Source organism: Phyllobates terribilis, unplaced genomic scaffold (assembly GCF_046119375.1).
Source record: "Phyllobates terribilis strain yellow unplaced genomic scaffold, ASM4611937v1 Scaffold_7__3_contigs__length_470593459, whole genome shotgun sequence".
Taxonomy (NCBI): domain Eukaryota; kingdom Metazoa; phylum Chordata; class Amphibia; order Anura; family Dendrobatidae; genus Phyllobates; species Phyllobates terribilis.
Window position 1 is genome coordinate 18,793,307 of NW_027362767.1, and position 22,829 is coordinate 18,816,135.

Sequence of the window (22,829 nt, forward strand, 5' to 3'; positions counted from 1 at the left end):
CCGTGAGGTTTCACGTTTAATTTCTGTGAAACCAGAGTGAATATAAATTACAATAATTTCCCAATAATTACTCAGGTTTCTGTTCAGCGTTTTGAATAATTTATGAATTAGTATTTTTAGATAAACTGCACATGATTTACTGAGCGCATCCTGCGTCGGAGACGGAAAATGGGTCAATAAGTGAACGGTGTGTAAATCACGGACGCGACTGCGAGGTGTCGGCTCAGTGAGTGATTGTAGGAAGGCATCAGTCACAAGGATTAGTGACATCACAGATTTACCGCCCTATGACCCTCATGATGTCATCGTGAGCCACAGCATCATTCTCACTGTAGGAGGCAAGATGGTGGTGCTCCCTGTGCAAGCCGAAAATCAGCCAATGTCAGCTGCTTAGATGCTGCATCTAATCCTATCATGTGTGATGCTGTCTACTTACAGTGGCATGTAAAAGTTTGGTCACTAGATGGGGGGCAGAGGAATCTGGCGCTAATTTCCCTCTCCCCATTGAGAATACAGAGGAGTCTAGAGAGAGGACTCTGGATGCGGGGATTCTGGACGGGGAAAGCCCGGCGAGGGCTCTGGTGTGGAGACGGACGAGCCTGGCCAGGGCTCTGGTGTGGAGACGGGCGAGCCTGGCGAGGGCTCTGGTGTGGAGACGGACGAGCCTGGCCAGGGCTCTGGTGTGGAGACGGGCGAGGGCTCTGGTGTGGAGACGGGCGAGCCTGGCGAGGGCTCTGGTGTTGAGACGGGCGAGCCTGGCGAGGGCTCTGGTGTGGAGACGGGCGAGCCTGGCGAGGGCTCTGGTGTTGAGACGGGCGAGATTGGCGAGGGCTCTGGTGTTGAGCCTGGCGAGGGCTCTGGTGTGGAGACGGGCGAGGGCTCTGATATGGAGATGGGCGAGGGCTCTGGTGTGGAGACGGGTGAGCCTGGCGAGGGCTCTGGTGTGGAGACGGGCAAGGGCTCTGATATGGAGATGGGCGAGGGCTCTGGTGTGGAGACTAGCGAGCCTGGCGAGGGCTCTGGTGTGGAGTCGAGCGAGCCTGGCGAGGGCTCTGGTGTGGAGACGGGCGAGATGGTGAGGGCTCTGGTGTGGAGACGGGCGAGCCTGGTGACCGCTCTGGTGTGGAGATGGGCAAGCCTGGCGAGGGCTCTGGTGTGGAGACGGGTGAGCCTGGTGAGGGCTCTGGTGTGGAGACGGGCGAGCCTGGTGAGGGCTCTGGTATGGAGACGGGCGAGGGCTCTGGTGTGGAGACGAGCGAGCCCAGCGAGGGCACAGGTGTGGAGACGGGCGAGCCTGGCGAGGGGTCTGGTGTGGAGACGGGCGAGCCTGGCGAGGGCTCTGGTGTGGAGACGGGCGAGCCCGGTGAGGGCTCTGGTGTGGAGACGGGTGAACCCGGTGAGGGCTCTGGTGTGGAGACGGGCGAGGGCTCTGGTCTGGAGACGGGCGAGCCCAGCGAGGGCACAGGTGTGGAGACGGGCGAGCCTGGTGAGGGCTATGGTGTGGAGACCGGCGAGCCCAGCGAGGGCACAGGTGTGGAGACGGGCGAGCTTGGTGAGGGCTCTGGTGTGGAGACGGGCGAGCCCAGTGAGGGCTCTGGTGTGGAGACGGGCGAGCCCGGCGAGGGCTGTAGATGGGGGGCAGAGGAATCTGGCGCTGGTTTCCCTCTCCCCATTGAGAACACATGTATGATCGTCGGAGCGGAGCGTGCTTGTGCTTTCTTTCGCCGTCAGTTATTCTTTGTGCTGACAGAACATTTTCCTATAATTCTAGTGCCACAATGAAGGTGATAACCTTTGTACATGTCGGCGTATACCCCGTGCCCGGCGGTCGCGGTGTCTGGCCTTGCCTGTAACCTTTATTCCTCATTGTTAATATTTATCAGTGATACATTTCTGCTCACAAGAGCTGACAATCTAAACGCGACAGAGGTGCGGGTCGAGCTGCCAGTGTACCCCCTGAGAAGCCCTCCTGCCCCGACCTGCACCCACATCTCCGGCCCATTGATAAGGTGACTGATTTGTGGAGCGGCGAGATGGAGACGGATGTCGGTGTTCCCTTGGGGTTCATGGGTGATGGAATTAACAGAGGCTGGCACTCTACTCTCGCTGTGTTTGTTTCCATGGCAACAGCTACGTACAATCTCCTCGTCCGTCTTCATGACACAGTTGCAAGAACAGTAGCTTACAGGTCTGATAGAGCGGTGGACGGACAGCACCCGCCGAACCAAGTAAGTGCAGCCTCCTACCTAACCTGCTCTGGTGTAACGGGGGGACGGATGGGGGTGCACCGGACCCTGGAAAGGCGCAAGAGCTGCTCGCTCCGCCAGCAGAACCTGAAAGTTGCAGATGCTAAATATATCACTAAATGCCATGTTTAGCTCTCAATGCATAGGAGATCCGCCTGCGGAATTAACCCCTGGTAGGCTGGCAGCGGGCAGACGCGATCCCCCCGGATGCAGGAAGATGGGAATCATTCACTGTCGGGCAGATACAATGTGGCAACAGACACTTGTATCTTTTACGGATGTGAAGTCTTTTGTGGCGAGGTGTCGTGTGTGCGGTCGCTGTGTCTCAGCGTATGTCTGGGTCTCGCCACCCACAGAATCTCATCCTCCCGTCTTTAGAGAAAAGGTTGCGATTCCTGCACAGCGATCAGCCGGAGAGGCTGAATCCCCAGCGAGCAGCCATACGGCCAGCTGTTCACTGCATACAGCGGGGGGAATCCTCGACGTCCGCCCCCCGAATATGGGCTCTACCGAGCCGCACAAAGCAGCTGCATAGCGGGGTTTCCCGTGGGTGACCTGTCACAGTCGGGGGGCTTCTTGTTTGTGCCTGCAGATCTGCAGTGTGCTCATGACATGCAGGATGACTCCCATCATCTGTCTCTCCACACTGGGGGTCGCTGCATGAGATGGTCAATGTGATCCCTTCATAACCAGAAATGGCAATTAAAAGGGTCCCAGTAGTCACAAGTAATCCTTTCTATGTAAGGTCCCATGTAACAGACCGGACCCTACACGCAGTGTATGGGATGGAGGTGATGTGGGGGTCTTTATATGAAGGACGTCCATAGATGAGACCTTAGTGTAAGCATTACCCATTCCTGGACACTCTCGCATCATTACAGAAAACTTTCTACTTTTGTGAAGCCCCTGTATGATTACTGGCCTCAGGTTCATCCCCTTGGACCATCAACACTGATGCATTGTAACAAACCCTCAGTTGTGTGAGCAGGACTCTGTCTGTGCAGATTTTCCATCTCAATGTCCTTTACTTATTTCTGGACATTCGGTCCGTATAGTTAGGTAGAATCTGTCCACAGGTGACGTCTCTTGGGGGCGCTGTCCGGGCGGAAGCTGCTACTTTCTGATATCCGTGATACTTCTGCATTTGACCCTAGGATCGTGGCTACTTCGTGGCCTAGACGTCTGCTCAGCGAGGCCAGGGATCTCCTTACTTCAGCCATTCGTTATGGGTTTGGATCAAGTGGACATTAAATATCTGTTATTTAGTGCAATATTCACAGTAACTTCCTCTGAAATAACTGGAGAAATTGTCTTTATTAGCTCCCGAGATGCACGTGGGCTGTTATGTGGGCGTTCGTATATCACTGTAGAAGAGCCTTTCTGCGTGTCGGGTCTAAACTCAAACAGTCTTACTTATTTGTGGACTTTGAGATAATTTTGTTGTGTAGTGACAAGTAGGAAGAGCAGCTCTGGACCACAAACCGCAGCACCAAAAAGTGAAATACTGTGCTGTCTTTGAGGAGCAGGACAAGGGACTTTCGTTAGCACATGGATGGTTTATAATGGGCCGAGTCCTGACCCCCCCCCCACTACGCACCTTACGTCGTGTCCTGAACTCTCCCCCACGCGTACCTGCGCTGAGTCCTGAAACCCCCCCACATACCCCTCGCCGATTTCCGAACTCTCCACCCCCAATGTATCCTACACTGAGTCCTGACTTTTCTCCCACAATGTATCCTACACCGAGTCTAGACCTCTCCCCCCCATGTACCCTGCGCCGAGTCCTGACCTCTCCCCTCCCCAATGTATCCTACACCGAGTCTAGACCTCTCCCCCCCATGTACCCTGCGCCGAGTCCTGACCTCTCCCCTCCCCAATGTATCCTACACCGAGTCTAGACCTCTGCCCCCCATGTACCCTGCGCCGTGTCCTGACCTCTCCCCTCCCCAATGTATCCTACACCGAGTCTAGACCTCTCCCCCATGTACCCTGCACTGACTACTGACCTCTCCTCCCAATGTATCCTACACCGAGTCTAGACCTCTCCCCCCCTTGTACTAGACCTCCACCCCCCCATGTAGCCTACATCGAGTCTAGACCTCCCCCCCAATGTATCCTACACCGAGTCTAGACCTCTCCCCTCCCCCCCCCCATCCCACCTGTGTATCCTGCGCGGAGTCCTGACCTCTTCTCCCCCTCATGTACCCTGCACTGAGTCCTGACCTCTTCTCCACCGTACCCCTGCATACCATGCGCTGAGTCCTGATCCCCTCCCCCCCTCGCATACCATGCGCTGAGTCCTGACCTTTTCCCCTTCCCCTTACATACCCTGTGATGCGTTCCTGACCCCCCCCCACATACCCTGCGCCGAGTTCTGATTTCTTCCCTTCCCCTCGCATACCCTGTGCCAAGTCCTGACCCCCCCCCACATACCCTGCGCCGAGTCCTGACCTCTTCCCCTCGCGTACCCTGCGCAGAGTTCCTGACCTTTCTCGCCCCAATTACCCTGCGCCGAGTCCTGACCTCTTCCCTTCCCCCATGTACCCTGTGCCTAGTTCCTGACTCCCCCCCCCTCTACATACCCTGTGCTGAGTCCTGACCTCTCCCCCCCTTGTACCCTGTGCCTAGTTCCTGACTCCCCCCCTACATACCCTGTGCTGAGTCCTGACCTCTCCCCCCCCATGTACCCTGTGCCTAGTTCCTGACTCCCCCCCCCCCCCACCTCTACATACCCTGTGCGGAGTCCTGACCTCTCCCCCCCCCCCATGTACCCTGTGCCTAGTTCCTGACTCCCCCCCTACATACCCTGTGCTGAGTCATGACCTCCCCCCCCATGTACCCTGTGCCTAGTTCCTGACTCCCCCCCCACATACCCTGCGCCGAGTTCTGATCTCTTCCCTTCCCCTCGCATACCCTGTGCCAAGTCCTGACCCCCCCCCACATACCCTGCGCCGAGTCCTGACCTCTTCCCCTCGCGTACCCTGCGCAGAGTTCCTGACCTTTCTCGCCCCAATTACCCTGCGCCGAGTCCTGACCTCTTCCCTTCCCCCATGTACCCTGTGCCTAGTTCCTGACTCCCCCCCCCTCTACATACCCTGTGCTGAGTCCTGACCTCTCCCCCCCTTGTACCCTGTGCCTAGTTCCTGACTCCCCCCCTACATACCCTGTGCTGAGTCCTGACCTCTCCCCCCCCATGTACCCTGTGCCTAGTTCCTGACTCCCCCCCCCCCCCACCTCTACATACCCTGTGCGGAGTCCTGACCTCTCCCCCCCCCCCATGTACCCTGTGCCTAGTTCCTGACTCCCCCCCTACATACCCTGTGCTGAGTCATGACCTCCCCCCCCATGTACCCTGTGCCTAGTTCCTGACTCCCCCCCCCTCTACATACCCTGTGCTGAGTCCTGACCTCTCCCCCCCCCCATGTACCCTGTGCCTAGTTCTTGACCCCCCCCCCTCTACATACCCTGCGCCGAGTCCTCTTCTTCTCCATGGTCTCTGTAGAGTGTAAACTCTGGGCTCACACAGACTCATTGCTCCCCTTCCTCCTACTCACCCCCCCCCCCCCAGGACCACTAATGTCTCTTCTTCACTAATACTTTTATTTGCTGCAGATTTTGCGTATATAACTTCTGACCATTTTTCGTTCATTGACATGTTCGTGATGGTAAGACTTCACGCCTCCGTTCAGTAAATCATCAGCTCGTCTGACATTCAATCACTGGGCTGCAGCCAAAACCTCTGAAAGAGTCCGAGCTCTGACAGTCAGATCTGTAGATCGGATTGCACAGACCAGATCGCACTAATTCTCTCTGCTGGATAATCCGGAGCCGGTGATTTCACAGATTATCCCTGCTGGATGATCCAGAGCAGGTGATTGCACAGATTATACCTGCTGGATGATCCGGAGCAGGTGATTGCACAGATTATCCCTGCTGGATAATCCAGAGCAGGTGATTGCACAGATTATCCCTGCTGGATGATCCGGAGCAGGTGATTGCACATATTATCCCTGCTGGATGATCCGGAGCAGGTGATTGCACAGATTATACCTGCTGGATGATCCAGAGCAGGTGATTGCACAGATTATACCTGCTGGATGATCCGGAGCAGGTGATTGCACAGATTATACCTGCTGGATGATCCAGAGCAGGTGATTGCACAGATTATACCTGCTGGATGATTCGGAGCAGGTGATTTCACAGATTATCCCTGATGGATGATCCAGAGCAGGTGATTGCACAGATTATACCTACTGGATGATCCGGAGGAGGTGATTGCACACATTATCCCTGCTGGATGATCCAGAGCAGGTGATTGCACAGATTATACCTGCTGGATGATCCGGTGCAGGTGATTGCACAGATTCTCCCTGCTGGATGATCCAGAGCCGGTGATTTCACAGATTATCCCTGCTGGATGATCCAGAGCAGGTGATTGCACAGATTATCTCTGCTGGATGATCCAGAGCAGGTGATTGCACAGATTATCCCTGCTGGATGATCCAGAGCAGGTGATTGCACAGATTATCCCTGCTGGATGATCCGGAGCAGGTGATTGCACATATTATCCCTGCTGGATGATCCGGAGCTGGTGATTGCACAGATTATACCTACTGGATGATCCGGAGCTGGTGATTGCACAGATTATACCTGCTGGATGATTCGGAGCAGGTGATTTCACAGATTATCCCTGATGGATGATCCAGAGCAGGTGATTGCACAGATTATACCTACTGGATGATCCAGAGCAGGTGATTGCACAGATTATCTCTGCTGGATGATCCGGAGCAGGTGATTGCACAGATTATCCCTGCTGGATGATACAGAGCAGGTGATTGCACAGATTATCCCTGATGGATGATCCAGAGCAGGTGATTGCACAGATTATCCCTGCTGGATGATCCAGAGCAGGTGATTGCACACATTATCCCTGCTGGATGATCCAGAGCAGGTGATTGCACAGATTATACCTGCTGGATGATCCAGTGCAGGTGATTGCACAGATTCTCCCTGCTGGATGATCCAGAGCAGGTGATTGCACAAATTATACCTGCTGGATGATTCAGAGCAGGTGATTGCACAGATTATACCTGCTGGATGATCCAGAGCAGGTGATTGCACAGATTATTCCTGCTGGATGATTCAGAGCAGGTGATTGCACAGATTATACCTGCTGGATGATTCAAAGCAGGTGATTTCACAGATTATCCCTGCTGGATGATCCAGAGCAGGTGATTGCACAGATTATACCTGCTGGATGATCCAGAGCAGTTGATTGCACAGATTATCTCTGCTGGATGATCCGGAGCAGGTGATTGCACAGATTATCCCTGCTGGATGATACAGAGCTGGTGATTGCACAGATTATCCCTGCTGGATGATCCGGAGCAGGTGATTGCACAGATTATCCCTGCTGGATGATCCGGAGCAGGTGATTGCACAGATTATCCCTGCTGGATGATCCAGAGCAGGTGATTGCACAGATTATACCTGCTGGATGATCCAGTGCAGGTGATTGCACAGATTATACCTACTGGATGATCCGGTGCAGGTGATTGCACAGATTCTCCCTGCTGGATGATCCAGAGCAGGTGATTGCACAGATTATACCTGCTGGATGATCCAGTGCAGGTGATTGCACAGATTCTCCCTGCTGGATGATCCGGAGCAGGTGATTGCACAGATTATCCCTGCTGGATGATCCGGAGCAGGTGATTGCACAGATTATCCCTGCTGGATGATCCGGAGCAGGTGATTGCACAGATTATCCCTGCTGGATGATCCAAAGCAGGTAATTGCACAGATTATCCCTGCTGGATGATCCAGAGCAGGTGATTGCACAGATTATACCTGCTGGATGATCCAGTGCAGGTGATTGCACAGATTATCCCTGCTGGATGATCCAAAGCAGGTAATTGCACAGATTATCCCTGCTGGATGATCCGGAGCAGGTGATTGCACAGATTCTCCCTGCTGGATGATCCGGAGCAGGTGATTGCACAGATTCTCCCTGCTGGATGATCCGGAGCAGGTGATTGCACAGATTCTCCCTGCTGGATGATCCGGTGCAGGTGATTGCACAGATTATACCTGCTGGCTGATCCGGAGCAGGTGATTGCACAGATTATTCCTGCTGGATGATCCGGAGCAGGTGATTGCACAGATTATACCTGCTGGATGATCCAGTGCAGGTGATTGCACAGATTATACCTGCTGGATGATCCGGTGCAGGTAATTGCACAGATTCTCCCTGCTGGATGATCCAGAGCAGGTGATTGCACAGATTATACCTGATGGATGATCCTGTGCAGGTGATTGCACAGATTCTCCCTGCTGGATGATCCGGAGCAGGTGATTGCACAGATTCTCCCTGCTGGATGATCCGGAGCAGGTGATTGCACAGATTATCCCTGCTGGATGATCCGGAGCAGGTGATTGCACAGATTATCCCTGCTGGATGATCCGGAGCAGGTGATTGCACAGATGATCCGGTGCAGGTGATTGCACAGATTATCCCTGCTGGATGATCCAGAGCAGGTGATTGCACAGATTATCCCTGCTGGATGATCCGGAGCTGGTGATTGCACAGATTATCCCTGCTGGATGATCCGGAGCTGGTGATTGCACAGATTATCCCTGCTGGATGATCCGGAGCAGGTGATTGCACAGATTATGCCTGCTGGATGATCCATAGCAGGTGATTTCACAGATTCTCCCTGCTGGATGATCCGGAGCAGGTGATTTCACAGATTCTCCCTGCTGGATGATCCGGAGCAGGTGATTGCACAGATAATCCCTGCTGGATGATCCAGAGCAGGTGATTGCACAGATTATCCCTGCTGGATAATCCGGAGCAGGTGATTGCACAGATTATCCCTGCTGGATGATCCGGAGCAGGTGATTGCACAGATCAGATTGCACCGTGGCCTTTGTAGCCACTTTGGACACTGAAGCCCTGAGAGCCGAGGAGCAGACGCGGGGGTCCGGCTGTGGGGGGTGTCGTTACTATCTGTTACCTGTATCCCCGGCGCTCTCCGCTCCGATGAGCCGGGAGGACGACTCTCCGCTCTGTAATTTCTGCTGCCTGGGCTCGGATCGAGTTTGGACACAAAGAAATCTGTTTTGTGCATTTGATTAATTATCTGGCATACACATATGGAAATAATTGAACAATGGTCTCTCCTGAGAATCCTCGCAGTGCCGGAATGAAAAATGATCTCTCACCGGGGTGACGGAGCCTCGAGACGTAACCATGTGGAGACGCCTTTTATCTGTGGCGCTGGATAACGCCATCATCGTGGCAATTAGTGGCTCGTTACCCACGGACGGTGGCTCAACGCCTCGGAGAATTGAGGGGTGGCACCTTCCTGATTACACGGCAATTAAGGATCAGATCAAAAATGGAAGCCTTTGTATGGTGTGAATCAAGGCCACATGACCCGGACTCTTTCTTAAAGGGACAGTCCAGCCTTCTGCACATTAAGCCTGATCATTGATAAATGACAGTTCTGCAACTTTCTACATTACTTTGCATCTACAGGATCTCTGCTTGCCGACGTTGAATGGAAACATTCTGGTTTACGTCTAGAGACGGCACGAACCTGTGCCGTGTCCTGAGCTCCCGGATGAGACCTGTAGTGCTACACTGTACCAAGCCATCAGCTGTGCAAGCAGGACTAGCACAGAACACACACGTCAGTCCTTATAGGTCCTAATCGGCTCATTTACCTATCCATATAGGAATGCCTGCCCTTTTACTGTCAGAAAGGATCCGTTATGGGGGCAGACCTCACCACTGCTGTGGGGTCCTTGTCCCACCTCCCCATCATGCCCGCTGTCAACTGCATTCCTTATTGGTTCCTACTTAATCTATATGCCTGATATATCAATATATATATATATATATATATATATATATATATATATATATACAGTACAGACCAAAAGTTTGGACACACCTCATTTAAAGATTTTTCTGTATTTTCATGACTATGAAAATTGTACATTCACACTGAAGGCATCAAAACTATGAATTAACACATGTGGAATTATATACTTAACAAAAAAGTGTGAAACAACTGAAAATATGTCTTATATTCTAGGTTCTTCAAAGTAGCCACCTTTTGCTTTGACGACTGCTTTGCACACTCTTGGCATTCTCTTGATGAGCTTCAAGAGGTAGTCACCGGAAATGGTTTTCACTTCACAGGTGTGCCCTGTCAGGTTTAATAAGTGGGATTTCTTGCCTTATAAATGGGGTTGGGACCATCAGTTGTGTTGTGCAGAAGTCTGGTGGATACACAGCTGATAGTCCTACTGAATAGACTGTTAGAATTTGTATTATGGCAAGAAAAAAGCAGCTAAATAAAGAAAAACGAGTGGCCATCATTACTTTAAGAAATGAAGGTCAGTCAGTCCGAAAAACTGGGCAAACTTTGAAAGTGTCCACAAGTGCAGTTGCAAAAACCATCAAGCGCTACAAAGAAACTGGCTCACATGAGGACCGCCCCAGGAAAGGAAGACCAAGAGTCACCTCTGCTTCTGAGGATAAGTTTATCTGAGTCACCAGCCTCAGAAATCGCAGGTTAACAGCAGCTCAGATTAGAGACCAGGTCAATGCCACACAGAGTTCTAGCAGCAGACACATCTCTACAACAACTGTTAAGAGGAGACTTTGTGCAGCAGGCCTTCATGGTAAAATATCTGCTAGGAAACCACTGCTAAGAACAGGCGACAAGCAGAAGAGACTTGTTTGGGCTAAAGAACACAAGGAATGGACATTAGACCAGTGGAAATCTGTGCTTTGGTCTGATGAGTCCAAATTTGAGATCTTTGGTTCCAACCACCGTGTCTTTGTGAGACGCAGAAAAGGTGAACGGATGGACTCTACATGCCTGGTTCCCACCGTGAAGCATGGAGGAGGAGGTGTGATGGTGTGGGGGTGCTTTGTTTGTGACACTGTTGGGGATTTATTCAAAATTGAAGGCATACTGAACCAGCATGGCAACCACAGCATCTTGCAGCGGCATGCTATTCCATCCGGTTTGCGTTTAGTTGGACCATCATTGATTTTTCAACAGGACAATGACCCCGAACACCTCCAGGCTGTGTAAGGGCTATTAGACCAAGAAGGAGAGTGATGGGGGGCTACGCCAGATGACCTGACCTCCACAGTCACCAGACCTGAACCCAATCGAGATGGTTTGGGATGAGCTGGACCGCAGAGTGAAGGCAAAAGGGCCAACAAGTGCTAAGCATCTCTGGGAACTCCTTCAAGATTGTTGGAAGACCATTTCCGGTGACTACCTCTTGAAGCTCATCAAGAGAATGCCAAGAGTGTGCAAAGCAGTCAGCAAAGCAAAAGGTGGCTACTTTGAAGAACCTAGAATATAAGACACATTTTCAGTTGTTTCACACTTTTTTGTTAAGTATATAATTCCACATGTGGTAATTCATAGTTTTGATGCCTTCAGTGTGAATGTACAATTTTCATAGTCATGAAAATACAGAAAAATCTTTAAATGAGAAGATGTGTCCAAACTTTTGGTCTGTACTGTATATATATATATATATATATATATATATATATATATATTGATATTGATATATATAATATATGTGTGCCCCTGATCGTAATGGAGCAGAGCTTCAGTGTAAAGCATGTCAGAGGAACAGAACAGAAGCTTGGAACCTCAAATCAATAGGCAATGGTAGTGGTGCACAGCTGCAGTGTAAAGAATGGGGGAGGTACAGAGCGGATAATATGGATTTGATGATCATAGTTGGGGCCTAGTGGATCAGAGGGCAGCGAGGTTGGATTTGCAGACAGAATATGGTGTGAGGAGTTGACAGGAGCAGCAAATAGTTCGGGTGTCCGCTGCTTTGGGATTTCTTTACAGCACTCACCTTTTCTAAGACGCTGTTATGGAGGGAGTTAAATTGGTTGTCCAAGAGTACAAAAAAAATGGTTGCTTTATTTAAGAAACAGCGCCACCCCTGACTACAGGCTGTGCATGGTATTGCAGCTCCATTCACTTCAATGTGGTTGAGTTGCAAGACACAACCCATGGTCAGGGGGGGGAGACGCTGTGTCTGAAAGAAAGCAGCCATGTTACTCTAATCTTCGACATCCCTTTTATAGGGAAGGTGAAAGATTCCCCATAACACGGAGATAAAATGTTTATAAAGCTTGTCGAGTCCTGACCAGCAGCGTCCGCCTGGCTCCACCGCAATATGGGGCTGGAGGGGGCATTGAGTGCCATGATGTGGCTATATTGGTTGCTGTGCATTTTCAACCTGCAAGTGGCGCTGTTGCAATTAGTGTCCATAAAGACCAATACGTCACCAGAGAGCGTATATATCACATTCACGCATTTAGTGCTCTGGGAAATCTGATGTATAACGTCGTCCTGTCTGTTCACGGAAAAAGACTTTTTAATGTCTATTATCTTAATAGCGCCTCTTTTCTAATATTGGGGGGGAATGATGTGTGGCCGCCCCCTCCCCCACCCGCCTGGACCCTTTAATGGATTGTAATTATCCCCCTCAGAAACAATTTCACCTAAAGAAATGGAGCAAAAATAGAAAACACGTTTTTTCCCAGTTATGATGGGGGCTTGTGGCGGCTGGGCATGAATGGGTTACTATTACCGAGCCGTAATGGCGACTTAATTTGGCGCGATTGCACAGTGTATGTATGATTTCAACATTGCGGAAAAATTCTCACAAGGTACAAGAAAGTAAAAACGAGGAAGGGTAGAAATGACCAAACCTAACACAGGAATCCATTCTTTACACTGCAGGCTGCTCTCACGTAAATGCTGAAGAACAGAAATATGGATTCTAAACTGTGTAGACACCCGCCCTTAACTGGTGGTAAAGGATGAGAAAAACATGGCCGCTCCACTCTCCACAGGCGTTGTGTGTTAGCTCCGCTCCATAGAAGTGGATGGGACTGAGCCCTTTGCGTTGCTGCTGGTTCATTGGATACATTGTATCTAGGCTGGAATGTTGTGTTCTTTTGTTGCCCTTGGTAACATGACATCTGTGCAATGACAGGGAGTCCTGGATCTGTGACTCGCCGCGCTCCCAGATCCCGCTCATGACTTTGGGAGCAATGTCGTCTTCTCATCTTTTGTTTTTTTTCTCTTCTCGCTGATTATTTTCCGCTTGTTTCTATTTCGGCTTCAATAATTTCTGAAGTATTAAACTAATCAAAACAATGTCGTCTTTAATTAGAGGTTTCTGCTGGTACCAAGGACTGGAGATGTCCCGTGTGAACCAAAAAATACAGCAGCCTCTATACTCTAAGATGTGTGCAAATAGGGAGTACATGAAATAAGGACTGCAGCGCTGCCGTACAGACTGTACTTATCAAATGAAGGGAATTCACACAAATTCATGAGAGCCGCGACAAGGCCACCTTGAAAAAATTTGGAACCATGGTATTACATGATGGATGGGTATCTACCAGGATTTCTCTGCATTGAGGACACCAAGAATAGGTCCGTAGACACAGTATCGGCTGAGAAAACTTAGTGCAGCAGATGAAGGACGCATCATGTACTTTTTGTAAAAATCAGATGTCCAGCAGTGCCATCAACTCAGAACTGCCGGCAACCAGTGGAAACAACTACACCTTCTACTGTACAGAGAAGTCGTCTTCATGGATGAATTGCGGTCAATAATTATACCTTCTACATGGAAACAAGGACTAGGGATAGAAGCACAGTGGCATGTAAAAGTATGGGCACCCCTGGTTAAAACTCCTGTTATTGTGAACAGTTAAGTAAGTTGAAGATGAAATGATCTCTAAAAGGCCTAAAGTTAAAGATGACACATTTCCTTTGTATTTTAGGGGGAAAAAAATTATATATATATATATATATATATATATATATATATATATATATATATATATATATATATATATATATATATACAGTACTGACCAAAAGTTTGGACACACCTTCTCCTTTATAGATTTTTCTGTATTTTCATGACTTTGAAAATTTTACATTCACACTGAAGGCATCAAAACTATGAATTAACACATGTGGAATTATATACTTAACAAAAAAGTGTGAAACAACTGAAAATATGTCTTATATTCTAGGTTCTTCAGAGTAGCCACCTTTTGCTTTGATGACTGCTTTGTACACTCTTGGCATTCTCTTTATGGGCTTCAAGAGGTAGTCACTGGAAATGGTCTTCACTTCACAGGTGTGCCCTGTCAGGTTTAATAAGGGGGATTTCTTGCCTTATAAATGGGGTTGGGACCATCAGTTGTGTTGTGCAGAAGTCTGGTGGATACACAGCTGATAGTCCTACTGAATAGACTGTTAGAATTTGTATTATGGCAAGAAAAAAGCAGCTAATTCAAGAAAAACGAGTGGCCATCATTACTTTAAGAAATTCTTTACGGTCAGAGCCGTGAGACTCTGGAACTCTCTGGGAGAGGAAGTGGTGATGTCCAACTCACTTAATGAGTTCAAGAGAGGCCTGGACGCCTTTCTTGAGAACAATAGAATTACATCTTATGCTTAGTTAATTAATCCAGGGATTTAATCTGACTGCAAGATTGGTGTCGGGAAGTGAATTTTTCCTCAATGATGTAAATTGGCCTATACCGCATGTTTTTTTTTTTTGCCTTCCCCTGGATCAACGCTGCGGAATAGCTGCAGTGCACAAGAAATAGGCTGAACTGGATGGACGCTTGTCTTTTTTCGGCCTTATAAACTATGTAACTATGTAAGGTCAGTCAGTGCGAAAAATTGGGAAAACTTTGAAAGTGTCCCCAAGTGCAGTTGCAAAAACCATCAAGCGCTACAAAGAAACTGGCTCACATGAGGACCGCCCCAGGAAAGGAAGACCAAGAGTCACCTCTGCTTCTGAGGATAAGTTTATCCGAGTCACCAGCCTCAGAAATCACAGGTTAACAGCAGCTCAGATTAGAGACCAGGTCAATGCCACACAGAGTTCTAGCAGCAGACACATCTCTACAACAACTGTTAAGAGGAGACTTTGTGCAGCAGGCCTTCATGGTAAAATAGCTGCTAGGAAACCACTGCTAAGGACAGGCAACAAGCAGAAGAGACTTGTTTGGGCTAAAGAACACAAGCAATGGACATTAGACCAGTGGAAATCTGTGCTTTGGTCTGATGAGTCCAAATTTGAGATCTTTGGTTCCAACCACCGTGTCTTTGTGCGATGCAGAAAAGGTGAACGGATGGACTCTACATGCCTGGTTCCCACCGTGAAGCATGGAGGAGGAGGTGTGATGGTGTGGGGGGGCTTTGCTGGTGACACTGTTGGGGATTTATTCAAAATTGAAGGCATACTGAACCAGCATGGCTACCACAGCATCTTGCAGCGGCATGCTATTCCATCCGGTTTGCGTTTAGTTGGACCATCATTTATTTTTCAACAGGACAATGACCCCAAACACCTCCAGGCTGTGTAAGGGCTATTTGACCAAGAGGGAGAGTGATGGGGTGCTACGCCAGATGACCTGGCCTCCACAGTCACCAGACCTGCAAAAGGTGGCTACTTTGAAGAACCTAGAATATAAGACATATTTTCAGTGGTTTCACACTTTTTTGTTAAGTATATAATTCCACATGTGTTAATTCATAGTTTTGATGCCTTCAGTGTGAATGTACAATTTTCATAGTCATGAAAATACAGAAAAATCTTTAAATGAGAAGGTGTGTCCAAACTTTTAGTCTGTACTGTATATATATTATTTTTTACATTTTAAAAATTACAAAAAGGAAATTGGGCTGATGCAAAAGTTTCGGCACTCTGGAGATTTGTGTGCTCTGATAACTTTGGCCAAGGTTTCAGACCTTAGTTAGCCTGTTAGGGTTATGGCTTGGTCACTATCATCGTTAGGAAAGGCCGGTGATGCAAATTACCTAGCTTTATAAAAATCCAGCCTCCTCTAACCTTGTGCCAAGAAACAGCAGCCATAGGTTCTTCTAAGCAGCTGCCGAGCTCTGAAAATGGTGGAGGCCACAAAGCAGGAGAAGCTATAAGGAGATAGAAAGGCTTTTTCAAGTTGTCCTTTCCTCAGTTTGAAATGTAATTAAGAAAAGGCAGTTACCAGGAACAGTGGAGGTCAAGATAAGGTCTGGAAGACCTGGCAAAATGTCAGTGAGAGCTGCTTGTAGGATTGCTAGAGAGGCAAATCAGAACCCCCGCTTGATTGCAAAAGACCTTCAGAAAGATTTAGCAGACTCTGGAGTCGTGGTACATTGTTCTACTGTCCAGAGACACCTGCACAAATATGGCCTTCATGGAAGAGTCATCAGAAGAAAAACTCTACTGCGTCCTTACCATAAAAATCAGCGTCTGAAGTCTGCAAAAGAACATCTAAACAAGCCTGATGCATGTTGGAAAAAAGTCCTGTGGAGCGATGAGGTAAAATAGAAATCTTTGGTCACAATGATCAAAAGTATTTGTGGAGAAAAAGGGCACAGAATATCAGGAAAAGAACATCTCACCAACCATTAAGCATGGGGGTGGCATGATTATGCTTTGGGGTTGTGTTGCAGCCAATGGCACGGGGAACATCTCACGGGTAGAGGGAAGAATGAATTCATTGAAATTTCAACAAAGTCTTCATGTAAACATAAGACCATCTGTAAAAAAGCTGAAAAGAGGATGGCTTCTAGAAACGGATAATAGGAATTGGGGTCCTGGACTCATGTTAAATATTCAGCAATAACAGTAGCAGATCATTCCTGAATTGCTAGAGAGTAGCATAATAATGAGGGTCTGCAGGAGCAGTGACGCATGGTGGAGGGTCCTGCAAGTTTGGGGCAGCATTAGAGCAAATGGAGTTGTGGATTTTGTCAGGATTAATGGTCTCCCCAATGCTGAGAAATCCAGGCAGACACTGATCCATCAGGAGGCATCTGATCAGCTCCAAATTTATTCTGCAGCTGGACAACAATCACCAACATCCAGCAATGTCATTAAGAATGAAAGCTCCTGCGAGTGATGTTCCGGCCCCACAGAGCCCTGATCTCCCATCATCCCGTCTGTCTGGGATCACATTAAGAGACGGAAGGATCCGCACAAGCCTCATACACAGAAGATCTAGGGAATCTCCAAGATGTTTGGAACAATCTCCTGCCGAGATCCTTCATAACATAACATAAATCTGCACACCCATACACTAATAATTTGTTGCAGTCCCGTTTGAATTTATGCCAGCATTCAGATTCTTTGGACGGAGTCTATCAGCGCGGCACATCTAGCATTGACGATCTTTGCCCACTTTTCCTTGCAGCAGCTCCATATCTGTCAGATTATAGGGGCATTTCCTGTGTACAGCGCCCTCTTTAGGTCAACACAAATTTTAAAATGGATGCAGGTCTGGGATCTGGTTGGGACATTCAGAAACTTACCTCTTCTTCTGTTGAAGCCGTTCTTTTGTTGATTTGGAGGTCACTTGGGGTCGTTGTCGTGTCGTGCTGAAAAGTGAAATTCATCTTTAGCCTTTTCTTCAGAGCTTTTTATACAAAATTATCTTATATTTGGAAATGCTGATATTTCCCTCCACCTTGTCTAAAGCCCCAGTTCCAGCTGCCAAACAACAGCTCAAAGCATAATGCTGCCTCCACCATGCTTCATTGTGGGTATGGGGGGGTTCTGCCCATGCACAGGTTGTTAGCTTTGTGCTAAACATACCTGTTGGAAACATGTCCAAAAGTTCCATCTGTGCCTCATCAGACATAACTTGTTTTCCCACATGCTTTTGGCAGACTTGATGTAGGTTTTAGGCTGCGTACCCACTATGCATTTTTCAAGCATTTTTGCCGCTGAATTTCCGCAGCGAAAACGCTTAAAAACCGCTTGGTAATCCGTGCCCCATGGTCCCCAATGATAATCTTCATGTGCTGTGCACATGCTGCGGAAATTTCCGCTGCGGATTATCATTGCGGAAAAATACACAGCATGTCCATTAATTTTGCGGACACGCAGCATAATTGCCGCCATTGACTTGCATTGAATCTCATAATATCCGTATGAGCACATGTGCACAAGCGGATATTATGTGATTTAATGTGCGGATGGTACCCGGGTCTGGAGAAGAGGAGACTCTCATCCAGACCCGGGTACCATAGTATCTGTTAAAACAAGAATTAAAAAAAATAAATAAAGATTATACTTACCTTCCGATGGCCCCCGGCCTCCTCCGGTGCGTCCGGTCTCTTGTAAGGGTCGCGGTGGTGTGAAAGGGCCTGCCATGACGTTATTTAGTCATGTGACAGGTCACGCGACCGCCGACGTCATCGGTTGCGTGACCTGTCACATGACTAAATGACGTCATGGCAGTCCTTTCACACCACCGCGAGCCATACAACAGACCGGGCGTAGCGGAGAAAACACCGGAAAACAACGGAAGGTAAGTAAAATCTTTATTTTTTATTTTTTACCATTCTTATTCTTTTTTTTTTTTAACTATTACTTGGTCACACTATATAAATCCATGCCGTTTGCATGGATTTATATAGTGTGAACAAGCTGTCAAGCACTTTCCAAGTGATGCTAAAATCGCTTGGAAAAGCGCTTGATAACCCGCATGCGGAAATGCTTGAAAAACGCTTCTACCTGGCAGGAAAAACTCATGTACAATTCGCTTGCGTTTTTCCTGCCTGGGAGAAAAGGAAAAAAATATGCAGCATTTCTGCATCGTGGGCACATAGCCTTACCTTTTCATCAATTTTTGAGGTACTTCCAGCTCTAGGTATTGTCACTGTTGTGCCAAATTTAAGCCACTTCTTGATAATGTCTTCTCAGTGCTCCGTGCTATATCTGATGCCTTGGAAATGTTTTTGTTCTCTTCTTACTAATAACATTTCACAATGAGATCCTTTGCTGTGTTGTTAGCTGTTTACGGACCAGTAAATGTTAGGAAAATCTTCATAGGACAGCGACACTTTCTCTAGGGTTAATCAGATTCCTTGTAAATTACGACGGCCGAGCACTGACAAGGGGAAATGTGATCTGCCGATTCTGAACACAACCACATCCCCGATTATAAGAGTGTGTACACACTTATGAAACAACATTGTTTTACTTTGTTGTTCTATTTTCTCCCCCCCAATATTATTTGTTTCTCAATGGATGAGTGACATTAAAGGGGGAAAAAAGTTCTGAAACCATTTTTTTTTTTAGTTTTTGTATGACAAAATCCTGTCATTTTTAAACAGGGGTGTGTAAACTTTTTATATTCATAATGTGCTGGTAAAATAAAAAAATATATATATGCACACATACAGGACAGGAGACAAGGTGCTGTGGAGTATCTACAGTTGTAGACAACAAAAAAGAAGTGCAAAGTTTTTTGTCATTCCCTATAATTCCTTTGTGATCTGGGCGCAGTGTTTCGCTCGTATTGGTTGCGTTGCTAGTTTCCCACGTGAATACTTTTGTGATAATTGAAACACATCCCAGATGGCGCACACACGCGCGCGGCATTAGGAAGCAGCACACATTTTAATTAGGTTAAATGAAAAATAAGGTGCGCGGCTGGCAGCACGAGCGCGGAGGTTAACGCTGCAGCCGTGTGGGCTCGGACCTGCGGAGTGTGTCCTGGAATTAAAGTGACGAGGGCTAAAGATTAGTTTTGTCTTATTACTACTTAAAGGGAATCTAATTGTAACTCACAAGGCCCCGAGGCCAAGGCACCGCATGTGGCTCTTACAGGAGTGAGCGAGCGCCAAGAGGCGGATTTCACAAGCTTCACTGCACTAATACAGTAGCACGCTGGCATCGCCCATGTAAATGGCTTCAAGAAAAAAAAAAAATCAGCTGGATCATCTCTGAATGGGTTAATTACCCTATAGTTAAGCAGTGGGGGTCATTCACAAGCTGGAGAAGCCTAAAAAGGATGCTGTAACATTTTCGAATCAAAAAGTATTGGATCCCGACATGGTGGATCCAGATTGTTTGTCACCAGCCCGCTCGATGAAGGATTACCAGCGAATGGCCGACAATCGCAATGAGCGGTCAGAGTCGCACTTTGCTCATGTGTAAGGCCGCCTTGACGCTTGCACCTATGGATGAATCCAGACCTAATGTACGAGAGTCGCCTGCACCGGACGCGTTTACTTAAAGGGCTTATCCACAACTCTACTATGAAAAGATCTGAAATGCTTCAAGTTTAACTTCTCATCATTTGCAAGATCTCTGCTTGCTGTCAGCAAAAGGAAACTTGAATTAATCCAGAGGTTTAAAGTGATGACTTCATCCTTCTCGCACCGTTGATTACAATCAGCCGAGGTCTGGAATACTGAACCTTTTTGGGCCCGAAGGCCATATTGTCTACCATCTGAGACTTTTATTGCACAGAAAAAGTGCCAGATCCACTTTTAGGACTACCATATTTTTGGAAAAATGAGTGGTTCTTGTCTTAAACGTTCACACCCCAAAATGGGAGTGACCCTCATTATATTCTATGTAAATTGCCATAAGTCACACTCATGTATAGACTCTTTAGCTACCCCTTTTTGGGGGGTGCCCCTAGGGTCAGCAGTCCAATATTCTGCCAATATATGTGGATCCCAGGGAGGCACATGGGGCACCATAAGATTGTACTCCTCTCTGCTCTGCACTACGTGGCACCACTTCTCTGCAGCAGCCGCCATGTCTGCGGCCAGACGAGTGCGGTTCAGGATAGCACCACGGGTTGTGCACCCCTGGTCTGCACTTTCTTCTGTAACATTTACAGCCTGGACTCTATGGATACATTGTAACAGGACTGTTCTGCTACAGCCTGGACTCTATGGATACATTGTAACAGGACTGTTCTGCTACAGCCTGGACTCTATGGATACATTGTAACAGGACTGTTCTGCTACAGCCTGGACTCTATGGATACATTGTAACAGGACTGTTCTGCTACAGCCTGGACTCTATGGATACATTGTAACAGGACTGTTCCGCTACAGCCTGGACTCTATGGATACATTGTAACAGGACTGTTCTGCTACAGCCTGGACTATATGGATACATTGTGACAGGACTATTCCACTACAGCCTGGACTCTATGGATACATTGTAACAGGACTGTTCCACTACAGCCTGGACTCTATGGATACATTGTAACAGGACTGTTCCACTACAGCCTGGACTCTATGGATACATTGTAACAGGACTGTTCTGCTACAGCCTGGACTATATGGATACATTGTAACAGGACTGTTCCACTACAGCCTGGACTCTATGGATACATTGTAACAGGACTGTTCTGCTACAGCCTGGACTCTATGGATACATTGTAACAGGACTGTTCTGCTACAGCCTGGACTCTATGGATACATTGTAACAGGACTGTTCTGCTACAGCCTGGACTCTATGGATACATTGTAACAGGACTGTTCTGCTACAGCCTGGACTCTATGGATACATTGTAACAGGACTGTTCCGCTACAGCCTGGACTCTATGGATACATTGTAACAGGACTGTTCTGCTACAGCCTGGACTATATGGATACATTGTGACAGGACTATTCCACTACAGCCTGGACTCTATGGATACATTGTAACAGGACTGTTCCACTACAGCCTGGACTCTATGGATACATTGTAACAGGACTGTTCCACTACAGCCTGGACTCTATGGATACATTGTAACAGGACTGTTCTGCTACAGCCTGGACTCTATGGATACATTGTAACAGGACTGTTCTGCTACAGCCTGGACTATATGGATACATTGTAACAGGACTGTTCCGCTACAGCCTGGACTCTATGGATACATTGTAACAGGACTGTTCTGCTACAGCCTGGACTCTATGGATACATTGTAACAGGACTGTTCTGCTACAGCCTGGACTCTATGGATACATTGTAACAGGACTGTTCTGCTACAGCCTGGACTCTATGGATACATTGTAACAGGACTGTTCTGCTACAGCCTGGACTCTATGGATACATTGTAACAGGACTGTTCCGCTACAGCCTGGACTCTATGGATACATTGTAACAGGACTGTTCTGCTACAGCCTGGACTATATGGATACATTGTGACAGGACTGTTCCACTACAGCCTGGACTCTATGGATACATTGTAACAGGGCTGTTCCACTACAGCCTGGACTCTATGGATACATTGTAACAGGACTGTTCCACTACAGCCTGGACTCTATGGATACATTGTAACAGGACTGTTCTGCTACAGCCTGGACTATATGGATACATTGTAACAGGACTGTTCCACTACAGCCTGGACTCTATGGATACATTGTAACAGGACTGTTCTGCTACAGCCTGGACTCTATGGATACATTGTAACAGGACTGTTCTGCTACAGCCTGGACTCTATGGATACATTGTAACAGGACTGTTCTGCTACAGCCTGGACTCTATGGATACATTGTAACAGGACTGTTCTGCTACAGCCTGGACTCTATGGATACATTGTAACAGGACTGTTCCGCTACAGCCTGGACTCTATGGATACATTGTAACAGGACTGTTCTGCTACAGCCTGGACTATATGGATACATTGTGACAGGACTATTCCACTACAGCCTGGACTCTATGGATACATTGTAACAGGACTGTTCC

The 22,829-nt window shown here is 48.0% G+C and overlaps 1 protein-coding gene across 2 annotated transcripts in view; it reads left to right on the forward strand.

The window, feature by feature from the left end:
* FOXN3 (forkhead box N3) overlaps positions 1-22,829 on the forward strand; it is a 179,230-nt gene that overhangs the window by 75,044 nt on the left and 81,357 nt on the right. Inside the window, exon 1 of one of the 2 annotated variants that reach the window (XM_073638219.1) lies at positions 2,122-2,228. The exons of the other annotated variant lie outside the window; for it this stretch is intronic. The gene's annotated coding sequence lies outside the window, so the exon portion shown is untranslated. Of the gene's footprint in view, positions 1-2,121; positions 2,229-22,829 lie in introns of those variants that run through there. 2 annotated transcript variants of the gene reach the window in all.